This window comes from Dama dama, chromosome 11, assembly GCF_033118175.1.
Source record: "Dama dama isolate Ldn47 chromosome 11, ASM3311817v1, whole genome shotgun sequence".
Lineage (NCBI taxonomy): Eukaryota > Metazoa > Chordata > Mammalia > Artiodactyla > Cervidae > Dama > Dama dama.
Window position 1 is genome coordinate 24,787,083 of NC_083691.1, and position 23,213 is coordinate 24,810,295.

Here is a 23,213-nt window from a genome sequence, read left to right on the forward strand (position 1 = left end):
TTCTTTACCTGCTGAGCCACCAGGAAAGCCCCAAAATACTGGAATAAGTAGCCTATCCATTCTCCAGTGGGTCTTCCCAACCAGGAAATGAACCGGGGTCTCCTGCATTGCAGGAGGATTCTTTACCAGCTGAGCTACCAGGAAAGCCCATAAAATGGGGTAACAAGAACTCAAATGAGTGAAACAAAGTGTTGAAGAGCTTTACCACCTGTTCAGAGTTTAATACAGTAATGAAATTGAAAGAAAAGTGAAAGCGAAATAAATAAATAAATAAAAGTGAGGTCCTTGGCTAAGAGGAGACTCTGCCTTGGGCCCGCCAATGTAATAAACTGCACTCCACTATCTGCATTGTCCTTCTGAGGGAGTTTGTTTCCCGGAAAGCGTGCCTATAACATTTGGTGCATTGGCCGGGAAACTCCTCACTTTGAGGAGACAGATCTCATTTGAGGCCACCCCGAGGCTTTGTAGCTTGGATCTCCTAGAGGGGGGAAGGCGCCTCACCCCTCTGGAAGGATTCTGCTTCTCAACGCCCGGAGCTTTCACGTCAGCAGGTAGTGGACGGCAGCAGGGGAACTGAGCGCTCAGGTGAGGAGGAACCCACCCAGCAGGGTGGAAGAGGGGGCCTGATCACCCCCCTGGGAGGGACTAGAAGGAGCGGGACCCACAGGAGCCTGGAATAGGCAGGCGGCGATTGCTTGGTACACAGGTCGGCGAGCATGCTAAGGTTTAGGAAGGAAATTTGTGAAGGTCATTTAGGAGGTGTGTCCACGCCGTCTTGGGGAAAATTATTACCAAGCGATCGCCAGGGGATTCTTAGGATAGGAAACTGGTCCTTGTATGCTCGTATTCTGCCCTCCCCCAGGAGGTGTCCTGTCTGCTGTGAAATTCTTGACCCCCTCGGAATTGTTAGGCTAGAAGGAGGGGGATACAGAAGTGAGTATGAATTGGCTTTTCCAGAGATGGCCTGGGACATGGGATATTTAACCCATCTGTGTTTTCATTCGCACCTGATCAAGCCCACCAAGGCAGAATGGACTTTAAGGGAGAAACCGTCTTGGACCATGTGATGTTCTGGTTCAGCTATGCTGACTGGCAGGTGAAGACACGCCGATCCCCCTTCTCCCTCTGGGGTCTGGCAGGTAAGGCTCTTCTCGCCCCAATTAGGAAGGAGGCAGAATGGCAATTTAAGTGTCACTGAGTGGAAATATCAGAAGTACATAGGGTACTGAGAACTTCGTAGACAGAACGAAAAGGAAAAGTAGAAGAAGGTCCGAGAAGGTAAGCAAGATGGGGGAAAGCGAATCTAAGGCAACTGTATTGGAGTGCATGATTAAAAATTTAAAGAAGGGAAGGAGGACAGGACTATAGGCCTGTACAAGATCTCAGGCTAGTCAACCAGGCTACTGTGACTTTACATCCCACTGTTCCAAACCCCTATACCTTACTTAGCCTCCTCCCACCGAGGACTAAAGTTTACACTTGCCTAGATCTCAAGGATGCCTTCTTCTGCATACGCCTCGCCCCAGCGTCACAGCCCATCTTTGCCTTTGAATGGGACGATCCAGTGGGGAGCACCAAACAACAGCTCATCTGGACTCCCCCACAAGGGTTTAAAAACTTCCCAGCCATCTTTGGGGAAGCCTTGGCTTCTGATCTGGACTCATTCCATCCGGAAGAGTATGGATGTCAGCTCCTACAATAGGGGGATGACCTGCTGCTGGCTGCCTGAGACCAAGGAAAAATGCTGGAAAGGGACAAATGCACTGCTCCAGCTGTTGATGGAAGCAGGTTACCGAGTGTCAAAGAAGAAGGCACAGATCTACAAAGAGGAGGCCCAGAGTTCTGAGATGGTGGAATGAACCAACCGGACACTTAAAGAGACTCTCCAAGTGGATCAGAGAGACTGACTGCTCCTGAGTGGACTTGCTCCCAATGGCTCTGCTCAGACTCAGGATGATCCCACAGTCCCAAGGCTATTCTCCACACGAAATTGTGTATGGGAGGCCTTCTCCCATAAGAAAACAGGTGTCAACAAATTTGCCTCAGGTAAGGGGGGATAGGATTTCACAGCAGATGGAACTGGGTAAGGTAATAAATTGGGTAACTAAGTTTGTACAAGAAAGGGTGCCGTTCCCCCTTGGGGAACAGATTCATGAGTTTACACTTGGTGACCAAGTATGGGTCAAAGATTGGAAACATGATTTGCTAGCCCTTTGGTGAAAGGGCCCTTATGTTATTCTAACTACCCCTACTGCAGTTAAAGTTGCAGGTATTGTCCCTTGATCCATCACACCAGAGCAAAGAAGACATACCACGCTGACCCGGAGGACGCCGAGTGGACCACCCAGAAGGACCCCACCGACCCACGGGAAACCAAGATCATTCTGAGGAGGAAGAAGAAAACTAGGTCCCAGACGAGCCCTCTACAGGATGGAGCTGGGTAAACGACTCCTGCTGCTCAGCCTCACCAATGCAATTCTGAACTTGGGTATGTGGGGCTATGCCCCTGTCAGTAATAGACAGACTCCCCTGGTGGGTATCGTCACTCCGTTATGGGGACTTTAACAACAGAAAGGAACTTTCCTCTCTCTCACCAACCATAACCTTTCTTTGCCCTCTGGTGTTAGAAGAAGCCATCAATGGGCCAGGGACATAGGGTTACATTTAACATGAACACCAGCCTTACGGAGATAACAAAGGCTTATACCTCATATATGAGAATTAAAGAGGAAAAGGGCTCCCTTACAAAAGGGGGACAGGCCTCCTGGTGCCTTGAGCAATACTACCAGGTCTGGGATGAATATTTCTGGATGACTCCTGAGAAAGGACAGTTGATTGCCCCTGCTACTATTTGCTGGGAACAAAAAGAACAGAAAGTTGGATTTGGAGACCATCCCCTAGACCCAAAAGAATTGTTATTTGTCCCCTGAACAAAGTAAACAAATCTTGGAAGTTACCTATCACCCCAATCAGTCTGCTCAGTGGCCCGGTTCTGACTGGAAATATAATCCTGGAATCCGCTGGGTAGCCCCCAATGGGACCCAGTGGCTCTGTGGGCTTAACTTATGGTCATGGTTACCAGTTGGCTGGGTGTGGCGTTGCACATTAGGATTTGCTTTCGCCCATGGCAGAATTAAGCCTAGCCTACACCAGCCTCCAGTAAACCTGCCTTATCTGCATGCAAGATGGACACGATCTGTGTTCCAATGGTATGACTATCTTGCTGCCTTGTTTGTACCCTCTGTAGGGACAATGGATATCATGGTTAAGGTAGAGGCCTTAACTAATTTCATTAAACAGGCCCTCTTAGACAGTACTAAAGCCATTCAAGCTTTGAACAAAGAACAGATTCAGATGAGGAAGGTAGTAATTCAGAATAGGATGGCATTAGACATACTCACAGCAGCCCAAGGAGGGACTTTGGTGAATGGTGTGTACATCCCTGACCTGTCTGAAGATGTATCTGCTGCCTTGGAGGATATGCAAAATCAAGTGAAAGCCATGTCTAGTGAACTGTTGTTATAGTAATCTTGATCATACTGCTTTGTGGGCCCTGCTTCCTACAATGCCTTGTGAATTTTGTAACCCAGAGGTTGATAGCATTCTCTCATGTGGGTGGCAGGAGGGCTAAGGTACAATATATCTCAATAAATGATGCTCGTTATGGAAACTAAGAGCATCAAGAGGGGGGAATGAAGAAGGAATTCATAGGGCCTGGACTCCATCTCAGGCCTGTCTGTGCTGATCGTGCACGGCCACCTCTCCAGTGGACTCTGAACTCTGTGCTTAGCGCCTGTGGGAATGACAATGGAAGGATAAGACCCCACTCTGGGCAGGGGAATCTTGAAGAAGAGAAAACAGACACTAATCACCCCTGCCTCCGGACACTATCTATCAAAATGTAAGCACAGGCTTATCAGTTATTAACTATTTGGAATGTAACTGCGGGCTTATTGATTATTGACTGTTTGAACACATAACACGTGAATGATGGGGTTATTGTAGTTGTATTTACCCTTCCTTTGTTTATGTAAGTCTCAAGGGAATTGGGGTAGTGGGTTTGGACACGTACACATGGGGTATAAAAGATTTTCACAAATGCTGGTCGGGGTACTTGGCTAAGAGGAGACTCCGCCTTGGGCCCGCCGGTGTAATAAACTGCACTCCACTATCAAAAAAATAAAAAAATAAAAGTGCAAGTGTTAGTCGTTCAGTTAAGTTCAACTCTTTGCAACCCCATGGACTGTAGCCTGCCAGACTCATCTGTCATGGGGATTTTCCAGGCGAGAATACTGGAGTGGGTAGCCATTCCCTTCTCTAGGGGATCTTCCCAACCAAGGGATCAAACCTGGGTCTCCTGCATTGTAGGCAGAATCTTTACCATCTGAGCCACCAGGAAAGTGTTTACAATAATACATAGTGTATCTATCTCTAAATATATTTTTACATTTACATCTATCTCAATATTACAACACTGAAAAAGATTATGTAAGTTTTAATTTAAAATCTCAACAGATGATCTCTGCAGAAATGAAAATAACATGATATTTTATATAATAAAACTATACAACGTTTTCTCACACAAGTTCTCAAGTACGTGGTAGAAAAAAACTGAGGTGTTGGCCATCCACTGCCTGAGACTATACACTGAACTAATAATTTATCATATTTCAACTTCTTGAATAACAAAGCTTAAAACAAAGATTAGTACTCAGTGATGATGAGAATATTAAAAACCTCTCATGTACTGATAGTGTGAATTCAAATTACACAGTTTTGTAAGACAGTATCCATATGAATTATAATATAATATGTGCATGCCTAACCTGTAAAATACTCAAAAAGGGTGCAAAGGTATTTGTGCCATTGATGATCATTGTAACATTATTTACAATAGAAGAGTGACTAAATAAATGTTGGTGTAGCCACATAACGGAACATTATGTAATCATTTAAAAAGACAAGAAAAATGCAAAACTATAGGGGCAGAAAGCAGTCCAGTGTTGCCTGGTACTGGGGTGGACATGGGCATTGACTTCAAGTGGACAGAAGGGAACTTTTAAGGGTAACGGAAATGTCTGAAAACTGAAGTACAGTGATGGTTGTGCAACTGGAAAAACGCACTGAAATCTCATCAAGCTATACATAAAGCCTGTAAGATTAGACACTAAATTATCAACAGAAGCTATCTCTAAGGATGGACATAATGAGGGACTTCACCATAGACATTTATATTAATTATATAATGCTACGCATTATCAATGTGAAGTACTTTTGTAATCAGAAAAAAGTTCTTAAGTAATCTCTATTTTAAATCATCAACAGGATTATATATAATTATTAAAATCTACTTTTCCAATAAAAAATAAAGATTCCTATTCATATCACTATTTTTAAATTAATTTATTTATTTTAACTGGAGGATAATTACTTTACAATATTGTGGTGGTTGTTGCCATACATCGACATGAATCAACCACAACTATTTTTTAACAAACAAGGCCCAAATATTCAAAATATATATGATCATCATTATTGATGATGACTTGATTGCCTACTTGAAAAACCAAAAAGAATCAACTATTTCATTCCAATCCCAAAGAAAGGAAATGCCAAAGGATGCTCAAACTACCACACAATTGCATTCATCTCACACACTACTAAAGTAATGCTCAAAATTCTCCAAGTCAGGCTTCAACAATATGAGAACCGTGAACTTCCAGATGTTCAAACTGGTTTTAGAAAAGGCAGAGGAACCAGAGATCAAATTGCCAACATCCGCTGGATCATCAAAAAAGCAAGAGAGTTCCAGAAAAACATCTGTGGAAAATTCTTCAAGAGATGGGAATACCACACCACCCGACCTGTCTCTTGAGAAACCGGTATGCAGGTCAGGAAGCAACAGTTAAAACTGGACATGGAACCACAGACTGGTTCCAAATCAGGAAAGGAGTACATCAAGGCTGTATATTGTCACCCTGCTTATTTAACTTAGATGCAGAGTACATCATTAGAAATGCTGGGCTGGATGAATCACAAGCTGAAATCAAGATTGCTGGGAGAAATATCAATAACTTCAGATATGCAGATGACACCACCCATATGGCAGAAAGTGAAGAACTAAAGAGCCTCTTGATGAAAGTGAAAGAGGAGAGTGAAAAAGTTGGCTTAAAGCTCAACATTCAAAAAACTAAGATCATAGTATCTGGTCCCATCACTTCATGGCAAATAGATGGGGAAACAGTGGAAACTGTGACAGACTTTATTTTTCTGGGCTCTAAAATCACTGCAAATGGTGACTGCAGCCATGAAATTAAAAGACACTTACTCCTTGGGAGGAAAGTTATGACCAACCTAGACAGCATATTAAAAAGCAGAGTCATTACTTTGTCAACAAAGGTCCATCTAGTCAAGGCTCTGGTTTTTCCAATGGTCATGTATGGATGTGAGAGTTGAACTATAAAGAAATCTGAGCACCGAAGAATTGATGCTTTTGAACTGTGGTGTTGGAGAAGACTCTTGAGAGTCCCTTGGACTGCAAGGAGATCCAACCAGTCCATCCTAAAGGAGATCAGTCCTGGGTGTTCATTTGAAGGACTGATGTTGAAGCTGAAACTCCAATACTTTGGCCACCTGATGCAAAGAGCTGACTCATTTGAAAAGACCCTGATGCTGGGAAAGATTAAGGGCAGGCGGAGAAGGGAACAACAGAGGGTGAGATGGCTGGATGGCATCGCCGACTCAGTGGACATGAGTTTGGATGGACTCCAGGAGTTGGTGATGGATGGGGAGGCCCGGTGTGCTGTGGTGCATGGAGTCACAAAGAATTGGATATGACTGAGCGATTGAACTGAACTGAAAAGACCATAGAATTTTAAAGAAGCTAACATAGAGAATTATGAAAAAATGTTCAGAAATTGGTGTTTTCCTATCTATTGATATTAATAATAATAAAGAGAAAATATATCAAAAAAGAACCTAAGAAATACTCTAGATTAATTCAATAAGAAATGTATAATTACCTCTATAAAGGAAACCACAGACTTCCTAGAGGTTAATAAAAGAAATATAGAGTAAATATTACTTTTCCTAGATCAGAATATTTTGAGTCGAGATATATATATATATATATATATATATATATATATATATATATACACACACACACACATATATAAATGAATTTATATATGAAGGTAATTTTATTAAAATACACCTGTTTATTTCTGTAAATTTAAAAACAATTTAAAGAGTAGCTGCATAAGAATGAAAGACTTTTCTAAAATCATAACAATTGAGTGTAATTATGAATTAAGTATTAAAATTGGTCAGATAATCATAAATTTTAAAAGAGACACTGACATTCAAATATATGACAGTTCAGGGGAGCAAAATAACATCCCTGAAGTATAAATACTTAATGTATATAAAAGAATAAGTACTATGGTGAAGATTATATTTCAAATAAGATGGAAAAGGAAGATTTATTCAATAAGTACTGTGGGACTCAGTTAACCAGTTAGAAAAATAAAGTTATATCCTCTCATCTGATTTTACCCTCAAAAACAAATTTGATTTGGATTTAAAACAATGGCCCAGGATTCCAAAGGCAATGCCTCTGGTTAAAAAATGCAAATCCAGTGATAATAGCCCTGTGAATACTGTAGTTTTTAATGTCATAGGGATCTAACTGAAACATGAAGATCAAAAATACAATAAAAGTAGAAGCATCTTGACCTTAGGGAGAAATAATCAACTTTCTCTAGCAGTGTGGGACACTGGTAAGAACTGGATTTTCAAGTCAGACAGATTCTGATTCAAATCCTGTCCCTACCACATACTGACCAACTACACAATCTCTTTCTTTGCCTCAGTTTCCTCTTAGGTAAAATAGAATACATAGATTTAATTTTATATTCCACACTAGATATGAGAATTAAATGAAATAATCTATGCAAAGAACTTCACTGTCACTTAGATATTAAACTAATATACTTCCTATCCATCCATATTAGTCAGATTGAATTGCCATAATATACCATAGACCAGTGGCTTAAACAACAAAAATTTATTTCTTATAATTCTGGAGGCTGGAAAGTACAAGACCAAGTTCAGTTCAGTTCAGTCACTCAGTCATGTCTGACTCTTTGCGACCCCATTGACTGTGGCACACCAGGCTTCCCTGTCCTTCACCAACTCCCAGAGTTTTCTTTTTTCTAACTTTCTTGAAAATTGGATGTTTGATTTTCTTGTTATTTGTGTCTCTCCCCAATTCATACCTTGAGGTTTAATTTCCAAGCTGATGGTATTTGGACACAGGGACTTTGAAGATAAGCAGTGGTAGATAAAGTCATGAGGGTTAGGTCCTCATGATGAGACTAGTGTCCTTGTAAGAAGAGACAAAGATAGGTCAGTTTTTCTTCTTACCAAGTAAAGACAACAGGAAGGTGGCTATATGCATGTCAGGAAGAAAGCTTGCACCTTGAACTGAATTGGCCAACACCTTGGTCTTACAAAGAAATACAGGAAAATAATAGAATGGGAAAGACTAGCGATCTCCTCAAGAACATTAGAGATACCAAGGGAACATTTCATTCAAAGATGGGCACAATAAAGGACAGAAATGGTATGGACCTAACAGAAGCAGAAGATATTAAGAAGAGATGGCAAGAATACACAGAAGAACTGTACAAAAAAGATCTTCATGACCCAGATAATCACAATGCTGTGATTACTGACCTAGAGACAGACATCCTGGAATGCGAAGTCAAGTGGGCCTTAGGAAGCAAAGCTAGTGGAACTGATGGAATTCCAGTTGAGCTATTTCAAATCCTGAAAGATGATGCTGTGAAACTGCTGCACTCAATATGCCAGCAAATTTGGAAAACTCAGCAGTGGCCACAGGACTGGAAAAGGTGGATTTTCATCCCAATCCCAAAGAAAGGCAATGTCAAAGAATGTTCAAACTACTGCACAATTGTAACTCATTTCACACGCTTGCAAAGTAATGCTCGAAATTCTCCAAGCCAGGCTTCGACAGTACGTGAACTGTGAACTTCCAGAGGTTCAAGCTTGATTTAGAAATGGCAGAGGAAAACAGACATCAAATTGCCAACATCCACTGGATCATAGAAAAAGTGAGAGAGTTCCAGAAAAACATCTACTTTTGCTTTATTGACTACAGCAAAGCCTTTGACTGTGTGGATCACAACAAACTGTGGAAAATCCCTAAAGAGATGGAAATTCCAGACCACCTGACCTGCCTCCTGAGAAATCTGTATACGGGTCAGGAAAGCAACAGTTAGAACTGGACATGGAACAACAGACTGGTTCCAAATAGGAGAAGGAGTATGTCAAGGCTGTATATTGTCACCCTGCTTATTTAACTTACATGCAGAGTACATCATGAGAAACGCTGGGCTGGAAGAAGCACAAGCTGGAATCAAGGTTGCCAGGAGAAATATCAATAACCTCAGATATGCAGATGACACCACCTTTATGGTAGAAAGCGAAGAAGAACTAAAGAGCCTCTTGATGAAAGTGAATGAGAAGAGTAAAAATGTTGGCTTAAAACTCAACATCCAGAAAACTAAGGTCATGGCATTCAGTCCCAACATTTCACAGCAAATAGACAGAGAAACAGTGGAAACAGTGAGAGACTTTATTTTGGGGGGGGGGGGGGTGGCCAAAATCACTGTAGATGGTGACTGCAAGCCAAGATGCTTGCTCCTTGGAAGAAAAGCTATTACCAACCTAGATAGCACATTAAAAAGCAAGGACATTACTTTGCCAACAAAGGTCCATCTAGTCAAGGCTATGGTTTTTCCAGTGGTCATGTATGGATGTGAGAGTTGGACTAAACAGAAAGCTGAGCGCCAAAGAATGGATGCTTTTGAACTGTCGTGTTGGAGAAGACTCTTGGATCCAACCAGTCCATCCTAAAGGAAATCAGTCCTGAATATTCATTGGAAGGACTGATGCTGAAGCTGAAACTCCAATACTTTGGCCACCTGTTGCGAAGAACTGACTCATTGGAAAAGACCCTGATGCTGGGAAAGATTGAAGGCAGGAGAAGGGGATGGCAGAGGATGAGATGGTTGGATGGCATCACCAACTCAATGGACATGAGCTTGAGTAAGCTCTGGGAGTTGGAGATGGACAGGGAGACCTGGCGTACTGCAATCCATGGGGTCGCAAAGAGCTGGACACGACTGAGCAACTGTACTGAACTGAACTGATTGGCTGAGATGACAAAAGAATCTACCTGCAGTACAGGAGACCTGGATTCCATCCTTGGGTTGGGAAGATGCCCTGGAGAAAGGAATGACAACCCACTCCGGTATTCTTGCCTGAAGTATTTCATAGACAGAGGAGCCTGGCAGGCTATAGTCCTTGGGGTCACAAAGAGTCAGACATGACTGAAACACAACCTTTCACTTTTCTTCTTTTTCACGGGGGTATAAAGATTAATTAATCAGACCGCTTTCAAGGGTTCAGAATCCAACAACTGCCTATTGATAATATCTAATTTCTTCCTTAAAAGCCACGATTTCCCTCCTTCTGTGTAACAGTCTTAACAGGAAGAGCTTTCATATTTCTCTGGTCATTTCCTTCTTGGACAAAGCAGCAGAGGTAAGCAGGCAGCCTTTATTAACTCTATTGAATACATAAAGAAAATGGTTGCTTAGAATTTAAGGACATGAAATAATATTTGTATATGCTCAGCTCTAGGGGAAGAGACGAAATGGAAAAGAATTCTTTTTAAAGTTCTTGTGTTTGAATTTTTGCTTTCTTACCAGGCTGTATTCTTTAAGGGAGCAGGCTTCTCTGGATTTTTCACCAAATTAAAGCAAAGAATCTTTTCTAAAAACTTTTACTAAAATAACTTCTCTGTTTCATCTTCAAAAAGCTTCATGAGCAAGAAGTAACTCTCCCCTTTAGCAGCTTCATAAAACTGAAGTGAAAAGAGGTCATAATATCAATGTCAACAGGATGTAACTTGAAAAACAATATTTTATCAGTATCCAGTTATGCCACAGGCCATTCCTTTGCAAAGGAAGGTTTTTCGTTCATGTTGTTTATGATGCAGCACCCAAGAAGTAGGGATATTCCAGACTGTAATTACTAAAGCAATTATCACTGATTGTTTCAGGTAAAGAAACTGAAATTCAAGCCATCAAGTGCCACACAGGAAGTGTCACAGTTGATGTTTTCATATATTTATTTAATTTTTCTTTTATTTTTCATAAAAGTAATACTGCTGCTGCTGCTGCTAAGTCGCTTATACTAGCTCATGGTAAAATACTCAAACACCAAGACAAATACAAAACAATAAAGTAAGTATTCTTCCATCTTTCCCAAACTTTGACCCCACTGTCTGGAGGTAACCATCCTTGCCTAATGTTTATGGAAAAGTAGACACCTAACATCAATGTATATATTAACCATTTTTAATACATAAATTGGTTTAGTTAATGAATAATATTTTGCACCATATTTGTATGAATATCAAGGTACTTTTTGGAGAACTTTCCAGAACAGCACATGTAGCTCTATCTTATTCTATTTAATAACAGATCATTTCCATAAGAATCCAAAACAAGATTCATTTTTCCTGTCTCTTGGTAACCACCATCCTTTGCACCATAGCAGTAACTCTCTCCCTTAAGAAATTTAGCAATTGAATTGAGAAAAGTTCATAATATCAATTTCAACAGAATTAACTTTAACAACACTACTTATCAGTATCTCACCATCCCAGGGACCAGTCCTTTTCAAAGGAAATTTTTCATTCATGTTTTTTATGAGGTAGCACACAAGAAACAGGACGATGCCAGGCAATATCCTCTCTCTCTCACACTCACAGCAAAAATCAAAAGACACAACTTGTTTTCTGGCTGTGTCAATGCAACACAAGCTTCAAGTACCTTTTCCTCAGACCTTGCAGCTCAAGATAACTATCCTCAAGTTCAAAATAAAGAACAAGAGGAAAAAATTAAGGCTTCTTCACACTAGAGATAGAACAAATCTGCTAGCTAAAATTCTGAGCTGTTAGTTTGACAGATTCAGACTTTAAAAGACTATTTCTCAACATTCAAGTGCAACCAGAGGTGACAGAACATTCTTTTCCCAAACTCAATCAGGGCCTTAAAGTGCTGCCTTGTCGAATGCAAAGAGTGGAGTTCCAGATACAATGAGAAAAACAAAAGCAGATAAAATCCCAGAGTGCTCAGAAACATGCAACTCAGTAGTTTTACTAGAAAAGAAACCTCATTTAGGTAGAAAGATTAGAACTCCTATTCAGCAAACATTGGCTTTTCTAGAAGTACAAAACCCTAAGTAATCATTTCCCCTAATCAAATGGGTGTCCTATTGCTCCCTAATCAACGATAATGAATGGATTCTGTAAACTAGAGTATTCATAAGCCTTGTCAATGCAGGAAAGCAGCACTGTCCTTTGTAGCCTCACAGAGGAGGGCAGAGACAAGATAGAGATGCCCATCTTCTTGCCCCCAGGCTCTAAAGGACAACAAAGTTTATTAGTTATTTATCCACCTCCACAGAGCCACATTCTAGACAAGATGCCATTCTACAAACCTCACCCAAATGGAGACAGGCTGGGAAAGAAAAGCCAACCAAAAAAAGCTAGACATTCAAACTTGAGAAAACAACAGAGCTAAATGGAAAAAGAAATAGTGGTTTAATTCATTTAGGTGTCACAATTTTATTAATTGCCTTTTCCACCAGGCACTGCCTGTGCTGGATCTGGGTATAATAAAACTCAGTCTCCATAGCCAAAGAAATCCCAGTTTAAAGTGGGAGACAGAAATGTAAACAATTAACCATTTAGTGCTGTAAACACCATGATGAAGACAAGTCACAGAGCTATGGGAGGACAGGAGAAAGACTCCCTAATCCTAAGTGATACAAAGAACAAGCACAGAGAAACTATTTCTGAATCCTTACTGGGAAACTGCTCACAGTGGTTGACTTAGGAGGAGAACTATCTACTGAAAAATAGAACTAGAGAGACTTACTTTCACAGTATACGTGTATTCTTCAGTTTTGAAATGTGCACACTTTACATGCATCACCAATTCACAAATTAATCAATGAAAATAAAATAGCAGGTAAAAATGATTCAAGAAACTAATCCTTGTCCAGGGTAAAAAGCAATAACTGTCTGACATCTGCTTTTTCACAGTCAAAAAAATAAGAATGCATTAGTACATGCATGCTAAGTAGCTTCAGTCACGTCCAACTCTTTGCAACCCCATGGACTGTAGCCCGCCAGGATCCTCTGTCCATGGGATTCTCCAGGAATACTAGAGTGGGTTACCATGCCCTCCTCCAGGATTTCTTCCTGACCCAGGGATTGAACCTGCACCTCTTATGTCTCCTGCATTGGGATGTGGGTTCTTTACCACTAGCATGACCTAAGAATGCATTAGTACCCATGAGTAAATAATAATGCATATAAATTTTTATAAGGATGTTTGAAATTCAATATTTTGCATTTTATAACAAGGTCCTATATTTTTGTGGTAAAGATTCTGCCTGTACTGCAGGAGTGCAGCAGGAGCTGTTGGTTCGATCCCTGGGTCAGGAACATTCCCTGGAGAAGGAATGGAAGCTCACTCCAATATTCTTGCCTAGAAAATTCCATGGACAGAAGAGTCTGGTGGGCTACAGTCCATGGGATCACAGAGTCGGACACAACTGAACATGCATGCGGGCACCCATGTTTTCATGCCATCAGATCATGGCTTTAATAAACTATGAAGCTGATCATGCTGGAAATTGGTTTCACTACTTGATAGGATAGTTGGAGTTCATCAAGTAGAAGGTGCACATCATCCATTTCCATATCTGGGTAGATACTCAAGATGGTTCTCAATCTTTAATGTTTGTCATAAGACTAGTTAAATCCCATTGCGAGGCCTCTCTTCCAGAGTTTCCAACTAAGTAGGGTCTGGGATGTGACCAGGGAATTTGCATTTCTAATGAACTCCCAGATAATGATATTGCTGATGAAAAGACCTCACTTTGAGAAACCCTGCATTAGAGTAATCATGCATATGTGCACCAGGATACATACTCATATTCATAGGATATTCATAGCTGCATTTTTCAAAATGTGCCTAACTGGAGACAACCCAATCATTACCATTAAAAGAAAGCTTAAGTTGTGATGAAATGGTACCACAGATTGAAAGTGAAAGTCACTTAGTTATGTCCGACTCTTTGCAACCCCATGGACTATACAGTCCATGAAATTCTCCAGGACAGAATACTGGAGTGGGTAGCCTTTCCCTTCTGCAGGTTATCTTTCCAACCCAAGTCTCCCACATTGTAGGAGGATTCTTTACCAGCTGAGCCACATGGGAAGCCCAAGAGTACTGGAGTAGAACCACGGACTACCATATAGCAATAAAATAGGCTGTAGCTTCCTTCAAAAATACGAATGATGCTCAGAAAAATAATATCAACATATTTGGTATGCTTTCATGAGTATAATGTCCCAAAATAGGAAAAATGAAAGTACTGTATCATTTACAGTTGCAAACACAGACAATAAAAGTATAAAAGCAAGTAAACAGGTTAGCTCATGAGTTGAATACTTATTCCCTCGAGGGTGAAATGTGGGTTTACGGTTAAGAGGAGTCACATGGAGGTCTTCCCGGGTGCTGACAATGCACTGTTTCTTGACTTAGGTGGTCATTATTCCAGTATTGGCTTTGTAATTATTTATTAAATTGTACAGATATATTTAAGGAACTTTCTTTACAAATGTTATATTTAACAACAAAAGAAGAGAAAAATGTATCCAAAGAGTAGACAGCATTAAAAAACAAGACAGGGGAGGGGGGATCGGGATTGGGAATACATGTAAATCCATGGCTGATTCATATCAATGTATGACAAAACCCACTGGGAAAAAAAAATAATAATAATAAAAATTAAAAAAGAAAAAAAGAAAAAAAAAAAAAAAAACAAGACAGGAAAAGCTTCATATAGATGCCGAGACATAACCTCCAATAATCTTCTTAATTAAAAGAAACTTTATCTCCAGATACTTAAAAATATAGTTGTTAAAGAATTTTTAAAATACGTTATTCTGTTGATGAGTTACCTTTTTATGTTACCAATTTTAAAAAATCAATGAAAGCTTTCATAAATTAATAACAATTTCATCTCACTGCCAACTCAATGGAAACAGATTTTTTTAATAATCTTTTTTATTACTGCTTTTAAGATAAATAAATGTCTAATTGATTATAATTAAATATGCTTTACAGCACAGAATCAGGCTATTTTCTATGTTGGGCAGGCTCTAACTGCCAAATTGCTAGTGGAAAAATCATTTCTGGAACTGAGTGTTTTCAGCAAGTGAAAAGCAACCAACATTTTGTGATCCAGAACATCTTTCTGTATTCTTTCCCAAAAATAGACAAGAATTCTTTCCTTCTTAACACAGAATCGTCACTTTAATCCATGAGAGGTAAACGGCTTTCCAAAATATCTACCTCTTTAGCCAAAGTCAAAGCACATCTCCTATTTTCTGTTTCATTCTGCTGAATCATTCCTATTTGCTTCTTAGGAGCACCATCTTGAAGTGAAGATTAGTTTCCCTTTTGACTCATGTATCTCTATAATGATGTCTTGATTATTTCTAAAGTTAACAATTACATCATTATTCTAAAGACTGAAAGGATAAACCACATAGTTCTCCTTCTAAGCTTCTCCAGACTCAAGAAAATCATAAGTTGACCAGGAAGCTGTTTGTCTTTAAAATTCAGGGACCAATATATCTTTCATCCATACATGAGTTCCCACAAATCCACTGTTAAATCCATCATTTTGTGTATGGTTGAATGAGTAAGAATGATTGTCATTCATACATCTGATTGAATGTAGAAAGGCACTTAGAAATGTATTCAGGGAAAGAATATTAAAGGCAGTCAGTTCTAAAATATCATGATGCCTTGTGACCTTGCCTCCTTCCCTCTCTCATTTTCAGTTTCTTTTTTTACTCTGGGTGGTTCTCACAAAGAACAACAAAAATATCACTTACATTCTTTATCTCTCCTTCACCATAAAGCTCCTCTTAATGTTAGTCCACACCCAGTGTTACTGACTCCTCCAGGAAGCCTTCCTTGAATTGTCTCCCTTCTCTCCAGGAGTTGTGTTTCACATTTCTGTGTTCCCACAGAACCTCATACTAGTCTCTTTTTCAATACCTTCCCAGTGTATTGCAATTACTTATATGTCTGCTGTCCGCATTGCTCCTTGAGGGAGTGGCTATGTTATATTCCATCTCTGAATCTATATCTAACACAATAACTGATACTCAGTAAGCTTAGTATTGAACTGAACTCTCTCCTCAACCTTTCCACCATCTTAAAATAATCTTCTGGCAAAAATAAATGCTGACCTACTACATGTAAAGTACGTTGTTGGAAATCTGGGGGATGCCATCATGGAGATTTACAATTAGAATTGCCACTAAATAAAATATAGTGTGGGGCGGGGGGGGAGAGAGTGTTAAAATATTGAAATAGAACAATGAAGAAAATAAATGAAAATGCTGAAGAGAGAAAAATCTTCTCAGTTAATGAGCAGAGGAGGATGGGAAAGGAAGTAGCCAGGCAGAAAGTGACACTACATAAATGACACTGTGACCTTCAGTCCCTAATTATCCAGGCTTGAATTACTAGGAATTACATTTTATTCCCCGCATCATCTCATATCATCAGCTGAAAACTCCCAAGTATTTCATTCTTGGAAATGGTCCCTAAATTCATCACCACCTTTGCAGTTGCGTTCCTATTGCCTCATCCATTACCTCTGATGTGAAATGAACAACTGCAATAACCTTTTAGCTAATCTCCTTTTTCCTTCTTTCTCTACTCTATCAATATATCTTATGGAGTCTTTCAGGACTAATCTCAATGTGCAATTCTAATCCTATCACTTCTATGCACAAAAGCCGTTAATGACTCTCATTAACTACCAAATTAATTTCCCATTCCTCAGAGCCAAAGCACAGTACAATGAGGCTAAAACCCACAATTTTATCCTTACCTCCAACCATACCCTTACTCTGACCCTGTGCTTTGGCCAAACTTGGTTGTTCAACATTTCCCAACAGTCTCTGAATCTTCCTGCCTCATTTCTCTCCCTCTGCCTGCTGTGACTTCCCTCTCATCTCCACTAGCCAAAATGCCAGCCAACTTGTAGAAATGGCCAATGTGGCTCTGGTGACGTTTGTTTGATGAAGCCTCCCTGGTGGGTATATTTTTCTCCACAGCAGCCTGATCTCTCCCACTCTGAATGCCCAGGGCATTCCTTCTTTGGATTCTATGTTGTTTTCACTGCCCCTTTGAATGCAGACTCATAGAACTTCCCACACTCTAAGGAATTACATTTTTATTGAGAACAAACCAGCCCTTCATTTCCCCCCAAAAAACTCCTCAAGCACCTGGCACCGGGTCTGACCCTAAGAGTCTTCCATTCAAGTTCAAGATCAAAAACGGATATTACTGTAGAAACACACTCTCATGGCCAGATGGAAACATGCAAATCTTAGATAAACCTTTTACATTACCATTTTAGGAAAGAAATGTAGGTATCCCTAGGGTGGATGTGATTTGGTGTTATTGATTGTTTTTTCCCCCATGGTCTTTATGCTGAGTTGGCCATGGAACACATCTGCTTAATGAAAGTACATAGACTAACAGTAAGTCTTTAAAGACAAATTAGTCTGATGGGCAATAATTCTCCTTGAGTCTTGGAATGATCTCAGATGAAATGCTGACCTGAGGGGTAGCAGCTAAGACAAGGAGGCTAAGTGGAAACTAGGGACACTAGCTATCTGGGCATTTCAGCTGGGGAGGATTATAAGTCAAGATGTCTCTGTTGTTGTCAGCCACAGCTCTCCAGACACAAAAAGTTAGAAGCAAATGGAGACATGTAGGGACCCTGGAGCCCCTCCAAATCCACATTCCTGAGAGATTATGTCACTATTTTTTTCTGGTGGGAGTAAGATATCAAGCAACCTTTTATTTATAAGAACTATATACATAAACAGATTTAATTACTAATCCACTTTCAATGTCTGAAGGGGAGTCAATGTCTTAAAAAAAGAATGCCCAAAATAATTCCCCATTTTCCTATAATTTATGTCCTTGTATTGTCCTTATATTTATGTTGTTATATGTCCAATAATTTTTCCAAGCCAGACACAACCTGAGAGGCATATTGAAAATTTGGTATTTAGATAACATAATAAATCATTCATTCCCAGTAAAGAGAAGCACACCCTACGTTATTTGGTCTCAAAATTTCAGCTGATTCTGAATGCCAAATACGAACGCATGTATCATGGTGCAGAACAATCAATGATCAATGGAGCTATTATTCCTTCTCCCACTTAAAAAGTGGCATAAATTTCCACTGGATAGTACTTTCAGTGTCGGTGGGAGTAGGAATCCATTTAGCACTGGTGATGTTTAGCACTCTGTCTCATATTTATTGCTGTTATTTAGTCACTAAGTTGTGTCCAACTCTTTGCAACCCCATGAATTATAGCCTGCAGGCTCCCATGTCCATGGGATTCTCAAGGCAAGGGTACTAAAGTGTTGCTGTGCCCTGCTTCAGGGCATCTTCCCGACCCAGGGGTTGAACCTGCATCTCCTGCATTGCAGACAGATTCTTTACCACTGAGCCACCCAAGAAGCCTGTCTCCTACATACTGGTGCTCTAGAACTGCCCAGGTAGCCTCCCCTGTTAAAGATGCTCCTAAGTAGATATGAGTTACTTCATGAGCAGATACTGAAGACTTTCTCCTCTCCTCAGCTATTTACCAGTCTATGAAGTGAAAGTTTTATTCCTTTTTAAAGCATTTTCACTCATCAACAGACAAGGAAGTATTGGGGAGGCCCTACCTAGCCTGTGCTCACTCCATTGATGCATAAGTTTAGAATAAGCCTGATGTAACTAATACACCATTTTCATGTCTGTACATCACTTGTCAAATAAAATCATGTATGTGAGAAGAAAGAAGTTACTTGCCAGGACATCCTGTTCTAGATATTAGCTGTGCTAAAAAGAAAACAAGGTAAATTATAGAATGTCACAAAGATGTGAGCTAAATTTGCACAGCCCTCTTATTTTAAAGATAAGAAAATCAAATTCCAGAATGGGGAAGACTCAGCCATCCAGTGACACCATGGATTAGTGATAGAGTGTATCTCAGGGCCTCAGAGGTCCATGTTTCCCCCAGCGGTGTTGACCTGGTCAATAAATCCATAGGAAGATCAGGAAACCATCTGCATGAGGGGCTGATTCATCTCCCATCCACATTCTGATGCCTGAAAAGCCCCCATCAAATTTCTGAATAATACAGAAAGGGAACACTGCTGGTACTGTTCATGTATGAGTGCATATATTTTAGATCCTCACTAGAGATTAGATAGAAAACAGGCAGGGAATGGAGCATGAGGACCCTTCAAGACTGAGGAGCCGAGGTGAATATCATCAGAAACATAAGAAGTTCAGGAAAAAAAGTTCAGGGCAAACACGGGAAAATGGCTTCCCCTGCCCCAAAACTGAGGATGGAGGAGACAACTCTCTGTGCACATGTATATCCCACCCATAGAAAAACAGCCAAAGAGGCTTGGAACAGTTTTAGGTGAAGAAATTGCTTTTAAAAATACTAAAGGAAAAAATAAGAAGAATAAAAAAAAAAAATACTAAAGGAATTTATAAAATTTTGTAAATTGGGTAGTTCAGGAAAGTTCTAGAACAGTTTCAGGGGACATTATCCATTCACTAGCCAAAAGTGAGAGGTAGGACAATAGAACAAAAGAAAAAAAAAGAGCAAAGAGAAAATGTAAGATCAAATAGAGACGAACACAATACTAAGAGAAAGGTGCTGACCGTGCCTCTCCTGGCCTCTCCTGGCCGTTCCACAGCACCTGCTCTAGTGCTGACCCTCCGCATCGGGACTGATTCAGTGCCGCCTCCCAGGCAGCGCCTTTGCCTCCAGCTCTAGCCTCACACTGATGTCAAAGGGCTCTCAGACCCTTTGTGTTCCAGTGACCTACTCACTGCTCATTGCTCCTCTTGAGCTCAGCAAAGCTAACTCCCACTTATCTTTCAAAGACCAGGTCAGTTGTTATCTCAACCAGGAAGATTTCTCTGATCCCTTAGTCTGTCTTAGAAGCCCCTTCTCTGTGTTCAGACAGTCCCTGGGTTTAGTCATGTCTCTAACCACACTTCCCTGGTGGCTCAGAGGTTAAAGCGTCTGCCTATGATGCAGGAGACCTGGGTTCGATCTCTGGGTCGGGAAGATCCCCTGGAGAAGGAAATGGCAACCCACTCCAGTATTCTTGCCTGGAGAATCCCATGGACAGAGGGCTACAGTCCATGGGGTCGCAAAGAGTCAGACACGTCTGAGCAACTTAACTTTCACTAACTTTCAACCACACCTAACACACTATCCTGTAAACCCTGATCCACTTTTCTGCCTTACTAATTAGGCTGAGAACAACTCAAGGGCAGGAACTCTGTCTTCTTTTCCTTGGTGTCCTCCATGCTTATCACAGGGCACGGCATATTAGTAGCAATTCATTGAATGTTTCCTGTATGAAAGAATATTCTTAATGTTAAACCTGATGATGTTACATACCTGTAAATTCTCCAGGGCCTATGATATAATGAACACCTGAATTCCTTTGCCTATTGTAATATTCAAGGTTCTCCATGGTTGGAGTCCAGGATCTCTTTACTGAACCAGGTAGCCTGGATAAGCAGATGTTTCCATCAGAGCCAAACTCCTTTCCTTCACATAGATTGTCTGAATATTCAGACCAACCAATGGAGGACTCCCCTTATGGGATTTCGACTAGAGATGAGCCAGAGTGGCACAATGGTTGTCTACCAACAAAGACCCAAATAAGTTGTCTGGCACACAAGGTGTGGCCTTCAAACATGCTGATGAAACAGGGCCATCATACTTCAGGAAATCACACTGCCCATTTCACAGCAATGCACTTGAATCATTTGTCAGCAACCACTGGCTTACACACAGCCTGGTAGGCATCCAATCCATGTTGGACTAAGTACCTGTGGGAGTTTCAGCAGAAGAATATCTAAAAATCTAAAAATATCTAAAAATCTAAAAAAAAAAAAATCTAAAAATCCACACCCACCCCAGTCTTCTCCACACATATCTTATCATTGTGTTATCTTGAAGCACAGGATGGATTAAATTTTGACAACCGACATGGGCTTCCCTCATAGCTCAGTTGGTAAAGAATCCGCCTGCAATGCAGGAGACCCCAGTTTGATTCCTGGGTCAAGAAGATCCACTGGAGAAGGGAGAGGCTACCCATTCCAGTATTCTGGCCTGGAGAATTCCATGGACTGTATAGTCTGTGGGGTTGCAAAGAGTTGGACATGACTTAGCAACTTTCACTTTGATAACCTGGATAATGTTTATCTACCTGGTCCCAGGGAACCATTACAAGTGGAGATCATTGGGATGGAATTTTTCAGCAGTATAACTTACAGACTTTCAGCAGTGTAACCTAAAGCAGTGTAATTTTTCAGCAATGTAACTTAAATGAAAAGCAGGGAAGTCCCAAATGACCAGCAAGGGTACTGTTGACATAGATATGTAAGCTAATTATAGCAAACATAGAATCCACTTCTCAGGGACCTCACTCAGGGGAGACTGAGAGTTAGTGCTGGAAAGTGACCTCTGAACCTAAAATCCCTCTCCATTTGTCACCCTGACCCTTAAGAGACAGAAATACCAATGAGCTTGCCTTTCATATACTGTGGCCTCTATGTTCACATCCACAGCCTTTGCACAGGTTTGCTTATCTGCTTAACCCAATCTTTCTTAGGTGTAAAGATCCACTCAAGATGCCAACTCCCTTGTGAGTCTTTCCTTATTTCATTGTCAGGCCTGATTGCTTTCACCTCCCAAAACCCTGATGAACATCTATTCAGTACTCATGACTTCTTGCCCCGAAGTATGGTCTTCTGTTCATATCTTGCTCCCTTCTGGATTGTGAGTTTCTTAAGACAGAGAACACTTTTATTTTATCTCTTTGCCCTGGTGCTCCCTAGAGAACTGGACCTGGCTAAGAGTAGGAACTCTCTTCCCAACCAGCACATGCTGTCTTAGCCTGGAGCAGTGTCCTGAATATCAATTTCCTAGATAAACAATGCTTATGAAGAAAATTAATAAAGGATAAAATACTCCTCTGACTCAAGGCCAAGGTAGCCACTCTTTCCCAGGAGTTGTAGAAATATTTGTAAGACAGCCATTCCCTTCTCCAGAGGATCTTCCCAACCCAGGGGTTGAACCCAAGTCTCCTGCATTTCAGGCAGATTCTTTACTGTCTGAGCTGGAAGCCATTATAAGGCAGACATGGTAACAAATGCTCATACCACCACTATGACAATCACAGCTCCTAGCTTTCCATAAATGCCTCCTCTCAATAATGTCAGAGGTGCAGCTTGAACAACACAACTCTATATAAAGATGGAAAACAGAGATATTCTCCTCTACTTAGTCCAACTGGATAAAAGTGTTTAGATGAATATTCAACCATTCCTAACGAGAGACAGAGAGATGTATTGGCAGAAGCATGGTGTCTAGGGATAAAGATCTACAGTTTAGCTTTACCACTTAACAGCTTCTTAACTTTGGCATACAAGTGTTTATCACTTGTAGTTTTCTTACAATGAGTCTTTTGCAGTCTTTGGTCAGTAGAAAGTTGATGACTAGTTTCTAGGTGGTTTTATTTTTCTTTCCTAATAAATGTAGTCATTGGTTCATGCTTAGTCACTCAGTCATGTCTGACTCTTTGCCAGGCTTCTCTGTCCATGGGATTTCCCAGGCAAGAATACTGGAGTGGGTAGTCGTTCCCTTCTCTAGGGGATCTTCCTGACCTAGGAACTGAAACCAGATTTCATGCGTTGCAGGCAGATTCTTTACCATCTGAGCTACCAGAGAAGTCCAATAAATGTAGTAAATTCAATTTATTTTCTCTGTGTATAACCCTGGTCTTATTGTATGTTCATATATGTTGCATTTGCCTTATTGTTAATTTTTGAGCAGTACCTAGTTTCAGTTTTGATTCGTTCTCTAGCCAAGTGTTATTTGGGAGAGTTGGCTTTGTTTCAGTGTAGTTTAT